The sequence below is a fragment of the Schistocerca serialis genome, chromosome 9 (genome assembly GCF_023864345.2).
Source record: "Schistocerca serialis cubense isolate TAMUIC-IGC-003099 chromosome 9, iqSchSeri2.2, whole genome shotgun sequence".
In the NCBI taxonomy this organism is placed as follows: domain Eukaryota; kingdom Metazoa; phylum Arthropoda; class Insecta; order Orthoptera; family Acrididae; genus Schistocerca; species Schistocerca serialis.
Genome location: NC_064646.1, coordinates 286,288,836 through 286,310,991, shown reverse-complemented (window position 1 = coordinate 286,310,991; position 22,156 = coordinate 286,288,836). Strand labels below are relative to the sequence as shown.

General features: G+C 44.9%; 1 protein-coding gene across 1 annotated transcript in view; it reads right to left on the bottom strand.

The window, feature by feature from the left end:
* LOC126419238 (scavenger receptor class B member 1) overlaps nucleotides 1-22,156 on the bottom strand; it is a 417,921-nt gene that overhangs the window by 221,534 nt on the left and 174,231 nt on the right. The gene's annotated exons all lie outside the window — the stretch shown is intronic.

Below are 22,156 nucleotides of genomic sequence, written 5' to 3'. Positions count from 1 at the left end.
AGAATCCTAAGGAAATGCAATCCGAAAACAAAGGAAGTAGGTTACAGTACACTTGTTCGCCCACTGCTTGAATACTGCTCACCAGTGTGGGATCCGTACCAGATAGGATTGATAGAAGAGAGAGAGAAGATCCAATGAAGAGCAGCACGCTTCGTTATAGGATCATTTAGTAATCGCGAAAGCGTTACGGAGATTATAGGTAAACTCCAGTGGAAGACTCTGCAGGAGGGACGCTTAGTAGCTCGGTCTGTCTTTTGATGAAGTTTCGAGAACATACCTTCACCGAGGAATCAAGCAGTATATTGCTCCCTCCTACGTATATCTCGTGAAGAGACCATGAGGATAAAATAAGAGAGATTAGAGCCCACACAGAGGCATACCGACAATCTTTCTTTCCACGAACAATACGAGACTGGAATAGAAGGGAGAACCCATAGAGGTACTCAAAGTACCCTCCGCCACACAACGTCAGATGGCTTGCGGAGTATGGATGTATATGTAGACCGCAGGAACCTTCAGTCTCGATGTAGGGACTGGGATTTGAACCCCTGTTTCTCCTGAATGCATATTCATAGCTTTAACCACTGCGCCACCTTGCTGTTGCAGCAGCCTCTGTCTGTGGACCACACAGCGATCAGAACTCTTATCTGCTGTCGAAAGCAAGGCTGGCTGTTTTGGGATCAGGGACTCCCTCGGGTTAGTTTCTCCGGCTAATAACATTCCTTGAGTGACCTCCACTCTTAATAGCCGCTCTAGTTAAATATTTACTTTTCAAACGGTCCACTACACGGTTCTGTTGTAATCAATTGCTTGACGTTACCGAATAACACAGTAATTATATTTCTGCTCCCTGTCTTACGTGTGGGTCTTTTTCGAGTCTTGGCCTTAATTAGGAGGTTCACGTGCGCTACGTGCGCATTTCAGTTATTGACGCGATACACGGCCCTGACGCAGAAGTAGTTTCGCAGTCTATGTATTGATTTGTGGTCCACAACGATTCCCCCGGCGACGGCGTCCGCACCAAATAAAGGCCAGGAGACAGGAGGCCTACTTATTTGCAGATCAGGTCGCCTTTTTTTCTCTTTAACGTTCCTACCTTTCTCCCAGCGTCGAAGGAATGCCTGCTGCTTACAAAGGAAAGCTGGTCTGCTGACCCCCATTCATGGCAGTGTATCACCACCTGAATTGTAAAAGTCCTTGCGACGAATGTATTTACATAAGCGCACAGGGAACAGATCCCAACGTAAGTGTGAATCGCTGAGTAACTCACTTTGTTAACGAAAAGAGATAGTTTCAGTTAACGGCGGACGACGTAACTCGTTTCATTTTAGTATTAAAAATGTACAGAATATCGTAAAGGAGTAGCGTAAAGTGTTAAGTAATGTTGTCAAGGCCATATCAGCACCCAAAACGTAACTTAAATAGGGCCGATTTTTGAGTAAAGCACTTCATATTGAAATGAGATAACACACAGGAGCCTAAAAGGCGGTAAAAATAAGTCCTATGGAACTGTTTGCAGGCAGACGCCGAGAGCCATATTCGGCCGCCTAATTGGAAAGATTTTTCCAATCTTTCGCGCTCACTGGCACCGGCAAGAGACAGATAAATGGTTCAAATGGGTCTGAGCACCATGGGACTTCATCTGTCATCAGTCCTCTAGAACTTACAACTACTTAAACCTAACTAACCTAAGCATATCATACACGTCCATGCCCGAGGCAGGATTCGAACCTGCGACCTAGCGGCCTCGCGGTTGCAGACTGAAACGCCTAGAACCGCTCGGCCACACCGGCCGGCACCAGTCACTTCTTAGGTTTATTTCTGCAAACTAGTTTTCAAGCCTTTTCAGGCTCATATTCAGATGGCGAATGATGACGTTACTTATTTTTGCAGGGTGATGCTAGATATTGGCTCTGTGACCACATAATGGGAAACGCGTAGCACTACGGGAGTTACGTGGCGTTGTGTTGAAAATTAGTTCTCTTACTTAACGTGGCAGTACGGACGGTACTTTAAGTGTTATCCACATGCTAGATACACTGTAATTGCCCATTTCCCCCAGAGTTAAACACTTTTACCTTCAAAATCGAATTATTCCTGTAAATCTATGAGTATCCAGCATCCGCTGTAGAACTGACGTATACTACAAACACTTTCACTCGACTATGTAATATTTTTCTCTTGGGAACAGTTTTTTGGTTTTTGTATATGTAATACGTTATAAACGAATGTTTGGTTTCACGACGACATACATAATGTTTCAGGCGTCTAGGGGTAATATATCACGCCACAGAGCACAAATTTTGGAGACGGTGTTCGTTCAGCGACACTACCCGGCGACATAGGCATCCTTTAGTATCCGCTAATCCGGGGACGTAGAGATTTCAGCGACGTAGCAGGGTCTACTAAACAGGTATGCTGCATATTACGAACCCAAGTAAACTACAGGATTATTTTCAACAAGAAACCCTAAGTGGAGAAAGATATTTTTGAGGCGAATCAGTACCTGGAATTAACCCGGTTTGTCCCCTTTCTGGCAAGCAGACGACTGGATTATAGGCAACACACATTGCTGTCGTCCGTCAGGGAGTACCAACGCCTTGCTGCCTCTGAGGGACATCACCAATACAGAATGACACCTTGCGCTGCCAGAAAGCATTGGCCAACATTTTGTCCAGAATAAAAGTTGTCTCCCATGGCGTGATCTATGACCTCTAGACGTTTGGTGCAAAGATTTTGAAACAACCTGAACATGGGTAAAATTTTCTCGAGTCTCCAGCCTCATGAAGTCGTTAAAAATCCATAATCTGTAGGCCAAGTGTTTCTCGGCTTTGTGATATGGTGAATGTTGTGTGTTTACTGCTGCCGTCGTTATATGGTCGTACAATCGCCTCTGACGTCACTGGTGCCCTCTCCAGCACCATATGGAACAGGCAACAGTGACCTTACGGCAGCAGTACTCTCACGAATGTCACCATTCGGTATTGGCTGAAGAGAACTCATCCGAAAGTTCGTGCGCTTTGCACAGCAAGACGCTGTTGGAAGCTCGAGAAGATTAAACATGATCATTGTATTCGTAGGTACCTGAATTTGTGCTCAATTTTAAAGCCGTTCTCTGCCAGTTGACGACTGGGAAGCTCGTGGACCTTTAACAGAATGCCGTAACAACAATATAAACAGTAGTAGTACTGAACATGAGTGCACACCACTCGAATACGGAGTGAACGGAATTTAAACACGGTTGCCGAGAGGTGTCCTTCATATCCCTAAGAAAGAAATAACCTTGCTGCCTCAGTCCGCTGCACTGCAGAATGAATGCATCTTGACTAAGAAGTAGTGCTCGGTAAAAGAAGTGCCCTTATTTGAATAGCTGTGAACACAGTGATAAGTGAGTCTTGGGCCGGAGTGCCGCTGAAGTATGTTGTGTGTGTAGCTGGGGGGGGGGGAGTCTGTTGTGCCGACCACAGTTGCAGTTGACGCTGACGCCTGTCACTGACGCTCTGTGTTTAGATAGCTTGCAACACGCGCTAAGGGAGCCCACACTGAGGCCTCGCACAGAGAAAGTCGCACATTTGTTAACGCCTCTTGAGAAATCACGTAAGAGTTCCTCTAAGTGGACACTCTCCAATTCCTTCGTGCCATACGAGAGGTGCGTAATCGCTAGTTTCATTTTGTAACACGTGGGCTCCAAATACGACTTCAAGATGTCAAACAAACTGCTCAAGCAAAGGATTTGCATCACTTGGAAATTTGAAAATGCGTTTGAGCTTAGATTCAAAAGGAGCAGGGAATGAGGAAAAGAATGTGATGAAACTAAGAAGAGACTTCGCTGTTTAGAACCAATCAAGATCTGCTGCTGGGTAACATTCAGTGTCCTGTTGCTCCTCTCTATACGTTGTAACGTGCTTGGATCCACCTCACCATGCTGCCCAGTTTTGTTCAATTCTCTAGGCGGTACCTTAGAGCGATAATTTTTAGGCCGCGCTCATCAGCCAATATTGTTGACCGCGGACGATCACTACGAGACAGATCTTCAACGTTTCATGTTTTGCCATAGTGGTTCGAACGACAACGCTACGATGTACATTAATTCATCGGGCAGCTTCCCCTGTTCTTGATCGTTCTGACCGAAAAATGAAAACACACTCTCTAAGGTATAAATGATCCTTAGATTGACGTAAACAGACTGAACAGTGCATGCGAGTCGTAACGTTTACGATTGAAGACATAATAAGCTGTAGTAAAATGTATTAAGAAATTAATTTTGCTTTTCCTCAATTACAAAGAAACATTCTGTAGCGATGCCGTGTGGTCAAAATAACACTGATGCTCAACAAACGCCATTCAGAGACGCTACAAGACAGGGTTTGTACCATTAGAGTGATTTTGTTGTTGTGGTCTTCAGTCTGAAGCCTGGTTTGGTGCAACTTTCCTCGCTAGCCCGTCTTGTGCAAGGATTTTCTTCTCTAAATTACTACTGTTCACTACATCACTACATCTGAACCTGCTTGTATTACTCATCCCTGTGTCTCGGTATACAAGTCTGGACCCCCTACTTCAACCCCTTTTCATACTCCACTAAATTACCAAACTGACGATTCCGTGATGTCTTAGGACGTGTCCTTCAAGCTTATCTTTTTTTTTTTTTTACTCAAGTTGTGTCTCAAATTTGTTTTTCCTCCGGTTCGGTTCAACTCATTACTCATTCTACCCATCTCCAACAGTCTTCTGTAGCACCACATTTCAAAAGCTATTTTTTTCTTGTCTGATTTGCTTATCGTCCACGTTTCCGTTGCATACAAGGTCGCGCTACCGACAAATACCCCCAGAAAAGATATCCGCATACTTTAATTTGTATTAGACGTTAACAAATTCCTCTTTTTCAGGAATGATTTTCTCCCCATTGCGGATCTTGACTTTACAGCCTCTCTACTTCGTCCATCATCATTTATTTTGATGGCTAAGTAACAAAACTGATGTATTACATTTAGTGTCTCATATCCTAATCCAAGTTCCTCAGCATCGCCTCACTGAAATCGACCACATTCCATTAATGCTGTTTTAGTTTTGTTGATATTCATCTTATACCATCTTTTCAAAAAACTATCCTTTCCGTTCAACAGATCATCAAAGTCCTTTGCTGTCGTCTGAAAAATTTGTAAGAAAATAAATACTCGTCTTGTATTTGGTTGCTTACTAATATCCAATGGCCAAATTAAATTTATGAAAATAAATAAAAAGAGCTTCAGACAAATTCTCGGACGGTGCTAGTTTGTCCCCGCAAACCGTCACCATCTGAGCGACATACGCCTGAAGACCTAGACAAAGACGAGGTATTTAATTATAGCCTTCCTTTGTTGCTAAAGATATTTCCGTCTAGCTTTAATTCTCGTATGTGAGTTCGGAAAGCGAAAAGTGGTGGTCCGATCGAAATTACAGTGTTACAATAGCGGCAGTGCAAAAATATATAGCGCGATAGCGGAGAGCTGACCTGAGAAGAAAGATGCTGTACCATATCCTGAGAATGAGAGAGATCCACACTGCGGTATTTATTTTTAGGGCTCTTACAAATACCATCAGATCAATAATTGTGACGTCTAGTCGTTGACTGACGGACGTCTTCCATTTAACTTCACCAGTTGGTGAGGGAGTTGCTCCGTTATCGGTGGACTGGTCTTTCCTTTCGGATGTTGTGTAAGTGGCGGTCCGCACAAGGGCAATGTTTGCAGCAGCGCGACCTTCACAAGATTAGTGGCCGTTGGCGGAGAACTGCGAGTTCCCACCACATTTGCTGGTCACGAGAGCTGTTGGCCTCCCGTCAACTTCCCTGCGAGTTCAGCTGTTTTCTGGTGGCTTGGCCTCCGAATACTAAAAGTTTCGTACATGAGCGACGCAAATTCGCCCACAGAGCATGAGGCACTCTTCTGTAAAATACAGACATTTAACAGCTCTATAATTTGTTTGCGTATGTCCGTCTCACTATTGTATTATTAACACTTCATGAGATAGCAATTTCACCAACAAACATCTGAATGGCGTACAGTTATGAATCCTGAAGACGTAATGTTCACTTCATAAAATCCGATGTTATCTCCATCTATATCCATAACCCACAAACCATTGTATGTGCACGATATTTCCCAATGTACCACGTATTAGAGTTTCTCACAATTCTATTCGCATACATACTGCAGTGAGAATGTTCAAATGCCATCTCTTCGCGGACCGTTTAAGGTTCAAATGGCTCTGATCAGACTGGGACTTAACATCTGAGGTCATCAGTCCCCTTGAACTTAGAACTGCTTAAACCTAACTAAACTAAGGATGTCACACACATCCATGTCCGAGGGAGGATTCGAACCTGCGACCGTAGCGGTCGCGCGGCTCCAGACTGAAGCGCCTAGAACCGCTCGGCCACAACGGCCGGCCCTGATAGTGGAAACACCCTCGAGGGTGTCAGAGGATTATTGTTTCCAGTGTCGTCTGTGCTTGTGAACTGCAACGGACAACACAGTCGTATCCGTAATGATGTCCTTTCGTAGTCCGTAAACTTTTCGTGCGACATAGGTGAAAGACAAGGAACGATCAAAACGAGCGTCGCTGCGTCACATACGCAACGTAACGCTACACCAATGCAGGTATGTAACTACCGACATGTAGGAAACTGTTTAGTATGGCATTTGTGTCTTTCAGACGAGCATGCGGTAAATGCGGAAAGTGTTCTATGGCGACATTATTGCCAAATGCGTCCAAATAGGACCAACGTGCTGCAAAAAACAACTTGTCGAACGGTGCGCAAACTTCCGTACTGCTTCATGACAACGCATGTCCCCATATTGCAAACGTCGCAAAGCAGAAGTTACGCCAGCTCAAGTGAGACACACTCCAGTACCCGCCCTATACGCCTGATCTCTCCCCATGCAATTTTTACGTCTTCGCTCCCCTAAAAACAGGTTATAACAATGGAAAATTGCACTGAAATGCAGGAGGATCTGCAACGAATTGACGCATGGTGCAGGGAATGGCAATTGAATCTCAATGTAGAGAAGTGTAATGTGCTGCGAATACATAGAAAGAAAGATCCTTTATCATTTAGCTACAATATAGCAGGTCAGCAACTGGAAGCAGTTAATTCCACAAATTATCTGGGAGTAGGCATTAGGAGTGATTTAAAATGGAATGCTCATATAAAGTTGATCGTCGGTAAAGCAGATGCCAAACTGAGATTCATTGGAAGAATACTAAGGAAATGTAATCAGAAAACAAAGGAAGTAGGTTACAGTACACTCGTTCGCCCACTGCTTGAATATTGCTCATAAGTGTGGGATCCGTATCAGATAGGGTTGATAGAGAGAGAAAAGATCCAACGGAGAGCAGCGCGCTTAGTTACAGGATCATTTTGTAATCGCAACAGCGTTACGGGGATGATAGATAAACTCCAGTGGAAGACTCTGCAGGAGAGACGCTCAGTAGCTCGGTACGGGCTTTTGTTGAAGTTTCGAGAACATACCTTCACCGAGGAGTCAAGCAGTATATTGCTCCCTCCTACGTATATCTCGCGAAGAGACCATGAGGATAAAATCAGAGAGATTAGAGCCCACACAGAGGCATACCGACAATCTTCCTTTCCACGAACAATACGAGACTGGAATAGAAGGTAGAACCGATAGAGGTACTCAAGGCACCCTCCACCACACACCGTCAGGTGGCTCGCGGAGTATGGATGTAGATGTAGACGTGCAGCAGGCAGTTACGAACTACTTAATGCAGCAGGCACTCTGCTCTATTAAGTGGGTATCTTCAACTTGGTTCGTCTCTGGCACGATTGCCTGAATACGCACGGTGATTTTACCTGATTGGCATATCTATTCTCGATCGGCCGGTCTTCGACGCAAACGTTTTGATCGTCCCTTATAGTACAGAATCACCCGTTTAGACCAACTGCAGTAACTGGGACTTTTATCACGAACTTCTGTAACTTCAGTACTTAAGACAGTTCTCTCTCGTCACATTCAAACATAGGAACTGTAATCACTGGTACCAATTTATTAATTGCGGGAGGTAACACTAATTACGAAGGGTAGTCATATTCGGGTCACATATAAACATCAAGGACGTGTCTGAATGATTACGATTTCATTTACATCGAGAGTTCAAGTAATCTTAATATACAACGATAAATTAATAATTCCTTAAAGTGAACGATAAAAATACACATGTAAGTGAGCCGTGGTGTGCTTTTCTGGCGCATCAGCTCCTTGGTGTGACACTATCGATTACCCGGCTGTACTAGTATCTTTGCCCCTGTTGTGATCTCGCGGGGTTTTTGCGCTCGGGGCAGTTGGTGTTTGACTCGCTACGAGGCGCAAGTACGTGCTTGCGCGGACGAGAGAGGAACACACGCGGACTCAGCCAGCAACGGCACGGTCGGTCCACCTCGTAAGGTGGTCGCGACTTTGTGGTGGACCTGCCTGATGTCAACTCCGGGCGCTGTTCGTCGCACTGCTTTGGTGCCTATTTTCTCGGAGAGACCCATCCCTGGAGACCATCTCTAACAACGCTCTCCATCGAAGGAGTAAGTGATTTTGGTGCCTCCGTTTCGTTGAATGATTTGCTTTGCAGCCAGTCTACTGGTTGCTTGGTTGCCCTAATGTACGTGCTGTTGCAGTAAGAGCAGCCGGCAGAGAGTGTAACCGCATGGAGACCAGCAGTTATTATTTCTTTTTAAAAATCCGCTGGTCGGATTAATATTAGGAAGCTGATTAGTTCGAAGATGTGTGTGTGTGTGTGTGTGTGTGTGTGTGTGTGTGTGTGTGTGTGTGTGTGTGTGTGTGATATTTTGGCTTTTTGGGACAGCATCCAGAAGTTTATGTACTGTCTGTATGAGATTTCAGGGTATTTGATTGCCTTCAACTCGACGTCCCTTGTATATTGCTGTAAAATTTGGGTCACTCCTATTGAAAGCACTTATTCAGTTAATTAGTAAAGCCTCGTATTCTGTAGAAGGCAATCATTCGTACGTAGAATTTTATGCGCGTGCATTTGACTCCGCTCGGTCAGTATTAGTACTTTTTATTAGTATTTATTTGTTATTTATTGATCTCTTAACTTATATTAATTGATGTTTGGTTGGTGTTTGCCGTGTCTCATACAGTCTGTTTGTGTTCCAGTTTTCTGCGAGTTGGGGTGTGTGGGAGCTGCGCCACGTTTCGCTTCGGTGCACAGAATCTGTGACGTGCCGTCTAATGGGAAGTGACGACCGGCGTTAACGTTATATATATATATATATATGCTTGGGAAGGAATTGTATTAAATTATAATTTCTTGTACTGCTTGTGTTATTTGGGTTCTTAACGAACTGGTGTGCGTTTCATAAATCACTTTTATGTTGCAAATTATTGCTCCTTTAAATAAATTATGTGTGACATTCCTTTAAATCACTTTCTGATTGTAATTTATTGTTCCTTTAAGTATTGAAATCTCTGTGGCTCATCTCTCTACGTGAGTTTTGTAATTGCGATTTGCTGCCTTGCTTGAGAAGCAGGCTATCTGTGATATTTTGGTATTATCTTAAAGTTGGCCACGTGTCGATCGTCTCTTAGCTGTTTTATAAATATTGTCTTTGAATAAATTGTTAATTTATTGATTTGGTAGTTGTGTTTAAGGAGTGACATTGTAGGGTTCTTGACCTTCCATGCTAAGTGTACCCCCTCATCCCGACTTCCTCTGTTACAATAAGTAACGCGCAAAAAGGAAATCCAAATAATGTCTTAACAGGAAGCGTGGGAAGGCTATAATGGAACGTTGGTAGTGTGTAGGTTTATCAACTTCGTTGCTACTTTAGAACATGTTAGGGATCTAATATGATACAGGCATTTCGTCTTGATAGTTACTGCCCCATTCTCAGTAATGTGAATATCAAGTTTTGGTAGTTTTGTTAATAATATTTTTATGAGATCGCTGTGACCTTTGTTAGGAAATAACGCATGTGACAACCTTGTATTTATCGTATATCTTGCAATACTTCATCGTTAGGTATTGGATTTACATTTGTCACACAAATCTACTGGGTTGGCACACGGGCTGGTGGTTTCTGAGCGCGGAGTTGGTCCCCGATAGCGTCCCAGTTGTGTCCCATTGAGGTTAAAATCAGGCGTGAGCTAAAGCACAGAAGCCCTATTCTCACTGGACGATGCCACCATAGCCGGGGAAGACATCAAGCGTGAAGGGATGTAGCTAGTCCACAGCTGTCGTGGGGGCTTTGGTTACTACCTGAAGTCCCACCGAAACCTTGACGGTGTATGCAGACACGGATCATCTACCTTGTGTAGCAAAAAACGTGACTCGTCCGACCAGGTGACACGTTTTCATCTATCGACGGTGCAGTCTCGATGCCCCAAGTTTAACAATGTATGCTGAACGGTGCACTCCGAAACACTTGCACCTGTAGCAGCACTGTACTCTGCCGTGAGGTCTTCCACCGATCGCCGCCTAGCCTATTTCACAGAGCGGGCACACCTCCGACGTCCACTTTCACTCATGAGACGCGGACATCCGAAACCTTGTAGCCCGCTCGTGAATGCACTGTCCTTCAGCCACTTTCAGTAAGTGCGGACGACGGTACTCAGAGGCACGCGAACAACAGACCAGCTTCGCCATTTCCGAGATTCTCGCTCCCAGGCGCCACGCTGTAACAATCTGCCCTCTGTCAAAGTCGCTTATGTCAGTGGGTTTCCCCGTACGCGGCCCCTATCATCGCTTAACTTTCCATACTGGTTCTCGTGCGCTCAGCGTCACCAGGCCTCATGCGCTTTTGTCGTGGGTAGTGCTCATGATGTTGACTTATCAGAGTAGTTATCCTGCTCTCCCTAATGATCCCGTGTCGAGGAACTTACACTATAGTCCTCCGCCTCCCGCAACGCACGTACAGACGATGAAGAGCCAGCACACTTTCGGCAGTTCCCATCACTCCACGCTACACGATACTAGCTACACTACTGACCATTAAAATTGCTACACCACGAAGACGGCGTGCTACACGAGCGATATTTAACCGACAGGAAGACGATGCTCTGAAGTGCAAATGATTAGCTTTTCAGAGCATTCACACAAGGTTGGCGCCGGTGGCGACACCTACAACGTGCTGACATGAGGAAAGTTTCCAACCGATTTCTCATACACAAACAGCAGTTGACTGGCGTTGCTTGGTGAAACGTTGTTGTGATGACAGGTGTAAGGAGGAGAAATGCGTACCATCACGTTTCCGACTTTGATTGTAGCCTATCGCGATTGCGGTTTATCGTATAGCGACATTGCTGCTCGCGTTCGTCGAGATCCAATGAATGTTAGCAGAATATGGAATCGGTGGGTTCAGGAGGGTAATACGGAACGCCGTGCTGGATCCCAACGGCTTCGTATAACTAGCAGTCAAGATGACAGGCATCCTATCCGCATGGCTGTAACGGATCTTGCAGCCACGTCTCGATCCCTGAGTCAACAGATGGGGACGTTTGCAAGACAACAACCTTCTGCACGAACAGTTCGACGACGTTTGCAGCAGTATGGACTATCAGCTGCATTACCCTTGACGCTGCATCACAGACAGGAGCGCCTGCGTGGTGTACTCAACGACGAACCTGGGTGCACGAATGGCAAAACGTCATTTTTTCGGGTGAATCCAGGTTCTGTTTACAGCAACATGATGGTTGCATCCCTGTTTGGCGACATCGCGGTGAACGCGCATTGGAAGCGGATATTCCTGATCGCCATACTAGCGTATCACCCGGCGTTATGGTATGGGGTGCCATTGGTTACACGTCTCGGTCACCTCTTGTTCGCAATGACGGCACTTTCAACAGTGGACGTTACATTTCAGGTGTGTTACGACCCGTGGCTCTACCCTTCATTCAGCCCTTGCGAAACCCTACATTTCAGCAGCATAATGCACTACCGCATGTTGCAGGTCCTGTACTGGCCTTTCTCGATACAGAAAATGTTCGACTGCTGCCCTGGCCAGCACATTCTCCAGATCTCTCACCAACTGAAAACGTCTGCTCAATGGTGGTCGAGCAACTGGTTCGTCACAATACGCCAGTCACTACTCTTGATGAACTGTGGTATCTTGTTGAAGCTGCATGGGCAGCTGTACCTGTACACGCCATCCAAGCTCTGTTTGACTCAATATCCAGACGCATCAAGGCCGTTATTACGGCGAGAAGTGGTTGTTCTGGGTACTGATTTCTCAGGATCTATGCACCGAAATTGTGTGAAAATGTACTCACATGTCAGTTCTAGTATAATATATTTGTCAAATGAATACCCATTTATCATCTGCATTTATTCTTGGTGTAGCAATTTTAATGGCCAGTAGTGTATTTGTGAATCTGTAAACCTAAACAAATGAGAACTGTGTGCAGTTGTGAGGGATAGCCTGGCCCCTGCTGTGCGCCATTTAGCGATCGTGTTCCTGGCTGGATGATGTGGGCTTATGCAAGCTGGAAGTGATGTGTCCGTGCCCCAGTATTGTGGCGCCGGGCGGCCTTCGCCGAGATCTAGGCGTTCACAGATCAAGAGCGCGCTCCCGTACCAAAATATCTCCACGCTGACACTGAACTGAGACATTCAAATAACACCGGCTGAAACACTAACCCACTAAATCCCGGCGGGCAGATAATTTGTTTCTCAGTGTTGAGAGTCAAGAGTCCACAGGTCGATATTTGCGCGCCTTCACAGGGAGCCAGCTAGACAGCATAGCGTCAGGTGGTAAACTCAACGTTATCTGTTTTCCATCAGTTTATACATTTACTAACAGGTGATTTTCCACTCTCTCATATCTTCCCAACAAGCCAAAGTCTTCCATTTGTCTCTCATAATACTAATCTGAAATCTTTGTTGGAGTGTCACATACTCTGATGAAATAATGCACCCTCTGTGGGTATGTAAACAATCAGATTTTGAGGCACTCTTTCAAGAGACCAACTATTCACATTATATACCCACTGAGATCAATCGGTGTGCATAAATGCAGTACTGACGTAATATAGAGAGATTCGAAAGAAAAATTTTATGCCCAAAATTAAATAAGTAATTATCGGCGCCCTCAAACAGTCTGTATGTAGCGTTGTTATCTATGGGGTATTAGGCTGCCAGTGACTGTGAAACAGATGTTTTCGTAGGAAGACAGCTGACAATGATAAAGATTCATTTCAGCGGTTATATAAAAAAAAGACGATGTAAGACTTTACAAACAAACAATGGCTACACCTAAAATGTCGGATCTCCCGCCTGTGCCGTAGAACTTGCAGTTAACATTTAATTTTCTAGGCTGCTAGATACCATACACGCCAGAAGCAGATAGTGACTGGAAATCCTCAGCTTCATACACTCCTGGAAATGGAAAAAAGAACACATTGATACCGGTGTGTCAGACCCACCATACTTGCTCCGGACACTGCGAGAGGGCTGTACAAGCAATGATCACATGCACGGCACAGCGGACACACCAGGAACCGCGGTGTTGGCCGTCGAATGGCGCTAGCTGCGCAGCATTTGTGCACCGCCGCCGTCAGTGTCAGCCAGTTTGCCGTGGCATACGGAGCTCCATCGCAGTCTTTAACACTGGTAGCATGCCGCGACAGCGTGGACGTGAACCGTATGTGTAGTTGACGGACTTTGAGCGAGGCCGTATAGTGGGCATGCGGGAGGCCGGGTGGACGTACCGCCGAATTGCTCAACACGTGGGGCGTGAGGTCTCCACAGTACATCGATGTTGTCGCCAGTGGTCGGCGGAAGGTGCACGTGCCCGTCGACTTGGGACCGGACTGCAGCGACGCACGGATGCATGCCAAGACCGTAGGATCCTACGCAGTGCCGTAGGGGACCGCACCGCCACTTCCCAGCAAATTAGGGACACTGTTGCTCCTGGGGTATCGGCGAGGACCATTCACAACCGTCTCCATGAAGCTGGGCTACGGTCCCGCACACCGTTAGGCCGTCTTCCGCTCACGCCCCAACATCGTGCAGCCCGCCTCCAGTGGTGTCGCGACAGGCGTGAATGGAGGGACGAATGGAGACGTGTCGTCTTCAGCGATGAGAGTCGCTTCTGCCTTGGTGCCAGTGATGGTCGTATGCGTGTTTGGCGCCGTGCAGGTGAGCGCCACCATCAGGACTGCATACGACCGAGGCACACAGGGCCAACACCCGGCATCATGGTGTGGGGAGCGATCTCCTACACTGGCCGTACACCACTGGTGATCGTCGAGGGGACACTGAATAGTGCACGGTGCATCCAAACCGTCATCGAACCCATCGTTCTACCATTCCTAGACCGGCAAGGGAACTTGCTGTTCCAACAGGACAATGCACGTCCACATGTATCCCGTGCCACCCAACGTGCTCTAGAAGGTGTAAGTCAACTACCCTGGCCAGCAAGATCTCCGGATCTGTCCCCCATTGAGCATGTTTGGGACTGGATGAAGCGTCGTCTCACGCGGTCTGCACGTCCAGCACGAACGCTGGTCCAACTGAGGCGCCAGGTGGAAATGGCATGGCAAGCCGTTCCACAGGACTACATCCAGCATCTCTACGATCGTCTCCATGGGAGAAAAGCAGCCTGCATTGCTGCGAAAGGTGGATATACACTGTACTAGTGCCGACATTGTGCATGCTCTGTTGCCTGTGTCTATGTGCCTGTGGTTCTGTCAGTGTGATCATGTGATGTATCTGACCCCAGGAATGTGTCAATAAAGTTTCCCCTTCCTGGGACAATGAATTCACGGTGTTCTTATTTCAATTTCCAGGAGTGTATGTTGAAGCCTCAAAAGGACGCTGATTAAAAGTTCAGTAAGTAACACTAATTAAATTGTAAAGACAATTTGTACGAAAAGAGGAACTTAATTTTTTTTGCAATTATGTAATGTTTGGCGCATAGTACCTACGACAAACCATGCTCACTACTGTAGAAAAAAAGTGTATTATAATTTCAGAATAATCCCTTTTGTCACAAACTGCAAAATAATTCAACACTGGTCTACATGTTATATTAAGGTTACACCTAAATTCTGATTACTTGTGATATTTCTTACACCTAATGCATCCCAACCGTACATACAAAGCAATCGCGGCTGGACTACTACAGTTAATCGCATCATTCGTTTCTGATTCCGTGACGAGCAAATATTTATGCGGTACATTATATAATTACTCTAATAGCGTATCATCTAATAATCTTTGCAAAATGTGTTATCCGAATTATCCTTTTATTCACATACTGAAATATGTATGCTGACCATCGAGGGAAAATTTATTTTTTAATGAGCTGTTATATATCTGAGCATCTCGTCATGGAATAAGCGCAACAAATATGTAAATAAAAAGAGAAGATTGTAAAAGAAAGGAAGAGAATGGAAACAAAATCCAAACTATGCAAATGACGTACCTGAGGTGAGTTACAAGAATATAGAGAATGAGAACTTTGGACAGCTGTACATTTGAACGATAGGGAAAGGAATGTAGCTTACACAAATAAATGGTAGAATCCTGTATAGATTATTCAGAGTGAAATATTAAATAATTATAATTAAGAATGCTCAATTACCACCCAAGAATAATAATAAATATTTGCAAACCAAACAAGTTGTATGTAACACGCACAGATTGAGACTCAATGGAAATCAAGAAAAGAAAGCAAGAAAACGAAGAAGTAGAAGATTTAGAAAAAAGGTTAACTACGTTTTCTACGCCAATTAGATTTGCAAAGTAGTGAAGTAGATGTGGACGTAAAGACAAATGACACAGCGGTACCTCACCTGCCACGCCCACCTTTGCGCAAGTGCGCCCTCGCCTTGTGTAACTAAGGCGACAGTGCGAAACACACACACACACACACACACACACACACACACACACACACACACACACACACACAAAGGTACTACAAATAACAGAGTGGCGACGTCGGGTGAAATAAGACGCACTGAGCAGCGTGGCCTTAACACGCTTCCTTCGGCAAAACCGAGCATATTTGCATACTACGGCCGACCTGCGATTGAGGGGGGATTGGCCATGACCGCAGCAGTGGCGTAAGACGGAAAACTACAGAGACAAGCAGATACAGATGGAACTTTTATCTGTAGCCACTTTGTTTAAGGCATTGTCTGGACCAGAGCTACAATGTTTCTTTTTTCTGCTGCAGTGTCTACAGTTAGCACTATTGCATATAACATCGCAGTCATCATACAGTTATACTCATCAGACTCTTAAAGTTATTACTACTCATTTTATTATTTTGCATTTTGTGTTGTACTTCGAAGTGGGAGGCACACGGTGTGAAGCCTCTGAGCCCCTCATTCATGCTCGAGGCACTACAACGAGATCATATAGCGCCAGCACAGAACTTAACTATGCTAAGAATTTTGCTTTAAGACTACAATGGTTACTCCGCTATATTTTACAGTGGGGAAAAACTCATGAGTGGTCTTGGAATATAACTGTTCGATAATTCGTATCGTTCGCTCACAGCTTCTGCCCTGTCATCCAGTTGACTAACTGTGCATCCTGTTTCTGAGGCTGTTAGAGGGAATCAGTTCGCATATAGACAGCCTGAACACCACACACAGCCTGCCGGAGTGGCCGAGCGGTTCTAGGCGCTACAAAAATTGGTTCAAATGGCTCTGAGCACTATGGGACTTAAAAACTGGGGTCATCAGTCCCCTAGAACTTATAACTACTTAAACCTAACTAACCTAAGGACCACACACACATCCATGCCCGAAGCAGGATTCGAACCTGCGATCGTAGCGGTCGCCCGGTTCCAGACTGAAGCGCCTAGAACCGCTCGGCCACAGCGGTCGGCTGTCTACGTTAATTTTCCATTTCTCCTCTATATCAAGAAGTAATACCGTTTCAATTTATTTAGTGTAGGCAAACTGTGCTACATATCGAATAGCAGGAATGGCACATTCTCTTTTCACGGTCCACTGGGTCCTTTACTGCCATGAAAGGGACTTGCCTAACGCCTTCTGGTACCGGATCGTCCTGTGGAGGTCGGCTTGTTGGCTACGTGTCCCCCAAGACGTATCTCACGGCCTACATCTCGACGGAAAGGTATGTAGTCCGCGATAGCTCAGCATCTTCCGAGAAGCTCACGCAACTCGTTACATCGCTGGCATGTGAGTAGCAGCGCACGTATAGCAGGTAAGGCCCTTGCTTACATCTGGGAAGGTGGCTGCGCCTTTGACTTTGTGACTTGCTCAAGAACTGGATGGTTGTAAAATATTTTAAACACATTTTATGAATAAATCTCCTTCGCATATTTTAATTTTGGTTGTTTAGATTTTTATTTCTGATAAATTTTTGCAAAGGAATAAAAAGTGGCATTTGACATCACGTCGATCACAGAGTTATTAGAGATGGAGTATAGACTATGGTATTGAAGGGCGGAGAAGCAATTCAGCAGGGTCTTTTCAAAGGAACCAACCGTGTACTTACCTTAAGCGATTTAGGCAAATCGAGGAACACCTAAATTTGGTTGGCCAGACGGAGATTTATACCGTTGTCCTTCCCAATGCGAGTCCAGCGTGCTAACCATTGCTATGGCGGCCCGGCACAGGTTCCTTCCCCTGCGTGATCCATCAGGACGTTAACGACATTGTGAATTTGGTTTGCTTTGTAATCAGCCTTTATAGCGGAGATGAAAGGAAGAAAATCTCCTCGGTTGGAGGGGGTTAGGTTACAGAAGAATGGCAACTCTCGTGGAGAAGACAGGAATGGTTGCCTGAAGCAGCAAGTCTTTCTTTAATCAGTTGATTGTTCTAGCGAACACATTTACCTAGTGAGGTGTCTGAACAAAACTCCTTATTAGAATGTCAGATGCTTCCAATAATTACTAGAAAAGTTCTCTATCAAAGACGAGTGCTCGGTTGTCACTTGGTCTGCAAACTGCCGGTGAGCTGGCTTAACTAATGAATCACCAACACGTTGCACTACTTCTCTAGTACTCATCCGGCACTTTGTCTTTCGTAGAAGAGACAAGTACCAAGCAGTAACTTGTTTGTGCCATTCACTGAAATTCCGCTATTCTACCTCTTTGAGACAGTGATACACTGTTCAGCTCTACTCCCTACGAATACTGTAAAACGCTGGATAGTTTGCACTTACTGTCTGTCCATCAGAGTCCATCAGCGTCTGGTCCTGGATGAAGCTGCTGCGGAGCGTCACTGCCCTCTGGTCTGGATGCTCGGTACTGGAACTGATTACTCACTCTATTCACTGCATGACTGACTGCAGACGTTCCTCTTCCATCTCTTTGGAGCATTCCCTTCTACCCTTCTCTCGACATGGAATAGCCTTAACGTTTGATTATCTCTCTATATCCTACCCGGGATTCTTCCATCACGCGCCTTGGGAAATTTCCTCTTATTCCGTTGACCTCGACTCTCGGCGCCATTGACGCCATGGTCAAATGTAGAGCCCGGCTGCTTTGGGAAGCGTCATCTCACCCCGATACCCTATTTGGCTTTCCTATGTAACGCACGCACGTTGTCTTGCTTAAGAAACCCGGCTCACTTCTCTCGTCATGATCTGACATAGCGCGGAGTTGCATATTTCGAAGCGAAAACTCCACAATCACTAAGATTCACTTGAGGATTTTCATTATGACTTGGTAAAATAGTCGCACCTGAGTAAGACGTAGAAACGGGAATAAACATATGAGCGCTATAAATGGCCACCACTTGATAATGCAGCACTTCTTGCGTCGTAATGAAGTTAAAGACTAATATTGGTCATTTAGATTTCAGCCTGAGGCGTTTGTTGAATTGTATAACTTGAGCGAATGTTGCTGTCGTTCTTCCTACAATGGTTTCTCTCCGTCGAGAAGGAAAGTATTCCGCGCGTGGGCAAGCGAGGAACTGGTACGTCTCGCTTTTCGATCCTCGCGCGAGACTGGTCTCGAGTAGCGCAAGATTCGAGTTTAGCCAGATAACTGCTCGCCTTCGTAGTACAAACGTTGGCCTAACATCGTTACGTTGCCGGTGGGAGTGGAGCGTAGATAGCTCAATTTAAGCGCCACACACACTTAACACATTTAGCTCTAGCGCCTGCCGTATACCGAAGCGTAATAGCGACAGAGCTACATCTGGTGGCGCGTGTGGACACAACGTCGTGACGATGTCTTAGCGTTCAGCAAACACGGCGCTCGACACTTGCCGAAGCAGAGCGGCTAAGCGAAGGGCCGTGTCTCATAGGCGGCGTGACGGTGCACTTCGAGCCAGGCGATTTCTAGGGCGCCGTTACTTCTGCCAGCGTATTTTTGCAACATTTTGGCCGAAAACCTTTGTTTCTCGTTCACTTGGGAAAACCCGCTTTCTCCTGTGGGGCGATGTCGACAAGGAGACTTTTGCAGATGCTCTATTGCAGGAGCTATGTTGCTGCGGTAAAAGAAAAAAAAGTTTCTACTGCGAAATTTGGTTTGGTACTGCAATGAAGACGTCTCATGAAAGAAGGAAGGAAAGTTGCTCTCTAATCTCCTATCACCGTCAACTTCATTTGAGTCCGAGCTCAAATTGACTATTCACAATATATTAAAATTTGATGCATCAAACAGAAAATAAAATACATTTCTATTTTTAGAAGTTGAACACTATTGTTGTATATAGTTTCTTCATCTAGCGATGAGACATGTAGTATCGCTGTATGAAATTTTAATTTATCTTCATGCAGTTAGTAACTAAAATAGGAAAACGTTATTTTTGCTAAAAGTAAGATTCAGTATTTGACAATTAGCGCATCCATTCGATAGTAAGCATAAAATTTAAGTAAGATATTACAGAAAATTTAAAAATTTAAGTAAGATATTAGAGAAACCCGAACCTGCGGTTTCGTGTTTGCCACAGCAATACGCAATCCACTCAGTTACAAATGACATTTGTTGTTCAAATGTGTGTGAAATCTTATGGGACTTAACTGCTAAGGTCATCAGTCCCTAAGCTTACATACTAGTTAACCTAATTTATCCTAAGGACGAACACACACACACACACACCCATGCCCGAGGGAGGACTCGAACCTCCGCCGGGACCAGCCGCACAGTCCATGACTGCAGCGCCTTAGAGCGCTCGGCTAATCCCGCGCGGCCGACATTTATTGAAATGTTTAAAATGTGTACTTAACAGCACTCTGAAATCTTTTAATCTTCAAAACGATTTTTGCAAGTGTTTTTGGGAATTGCCCCTTGCAGCTTTAGTAAATTCATGTTCGGGCACAGAACTACGAAGGAATTTGAAGAGGGACAGTTCATAAGATCCACTTGTGAAATCAGTTCAGGTGTCTTGTATGCTGTGTATGCTGTAGGCAAGCTTGAGATTTCGATCAATATGCAAACATCTTATCTTGTGAAACACGTCTGATTCATTTTACAGATAATAAGAACCGCTGCTGTATTAAGCAAATGCAAACATGCGAGTTTCTGAAAGTCTTTTGTCTGTGACAGGTCACTTGTATGGGTTCAGATGTGCATCCTGCACCAAACCTTCAATATCATCGCATTCCGAATGTAGTTCTACTCATGTAGTGCAGTCATTTCGATCATTTGCTTTCGGCATGAAAGATGTCTGTGCAATTGGTTAGAATCATAATGCATTTCTGAATATATGCATTTATGTTTTTGTCATCCGTATATACAGCAAATTCGACGATCTGTTAGCGTTTGACCATTTGTTCTCAGCAACTTGTTGCGTAAAAGCGCTGAAAAGCTGTCTTTCATGAATGGACCATGAGTAAAGACAATGTCTAGAGGTGTGGTTGACAGTAGTGTTAACCACATTCAATTTGGAGAAAACAAACTTAGGGACTGGAGATTCAAAAAGTTAGCGGATTAGAGAACTATACGACAATAACAAATAAACGACGTAAATTTCCAATAATTACGTAAGTATTTCCTTATAATGTATAATGAAAAAGAAGGTAGACTCGTATGACTATAGTCAGAAGTACCATTTTTCGAATGCGAACTCAAGGCTTGTAATAGAAAAAAGTTCAGCACAAGTCAAAAACGCAATGATTGGCGTGACTGGAGAATCCGTGGTCGAAAGGGGAGGGGAAGAAGTTGAGACAATATCGCTATTCAGAAGACAGCGCCGTGGTGGTACGAATACACCATCGGAAGGGATGCGGCTGATTGTTTTTGAAATGTACAGTTCCGACATGCGCTGAGGAGTCAGTTAGTTCATCGGCTGTTCGGAACCTCTGAGGCCACAGCGTTCTAACTTTCTTGGTTACCATCATCGTCGCCTTCAGATCTCATTTCGGAACTGACACGTGCTCGACCATTTCTGAAGTCAACTAACACTATACAGGGTGATTCAAAAAGAATACCACAACTTTAAAAATGTGTATTTAATGAAAGAAACATAATATAACCTTCTGTTATACATCATTACAAAGAGTATTTAAAAAGGTTTTTTCACTCAAAAACAAGTTCAGAGATGTTCAATATGGCCCCCTCCAGACACTCGAGCAATATCAACCCGATACTCCAACTCGTTCCACACTCTCTGTAGCATATCAGGCGTAACAGTTTGGATAGCTGCTGTTATTTCTCGTTTCAAATCATCAATGGTGGCTGGGAGAGGTGGCCGAAACACCATATCCTTAACATACCCCCATAAGAAAAAATCGCAGGGGGTAAGATCAGGGCTTCTTGGAGGATAGTGATGAAGTGCTCTGTCACGGGCTGCCTGGCGGCCGATCCATCGCCTCGGGTAGTTGACGTTCAGGTAGTTACAGACAGATAAGTGCCAATAACTAACCTTTTTCGTAGGACTCTCCATACAGTTGATTGTGGAATTTGCAGCTCTCTGCTAGCTCTGCGAGTCGATTTTCCTGGGCTGCGAACAAATGCTTGCTGGATGCGTGCTACATTTTCATCACTCGTTCTCGGCCGTCCAGAACTTTTCCCTTTGCACAAACACCCATTCTCTGTAAACTGTTTATACCAACGTTTAGTACACCACCTATCAGGAGGTTTAACACCATACTTCGTTCGAAATGCACGCTGAACAACTGTCGTCGATTCACTTCTGCCGTACTCAATGACACAAAAAGCTTTCTGTTGAGCGGTCGCCATCTTAGCATCAACTGACGCTGACGCCTAGTCAAC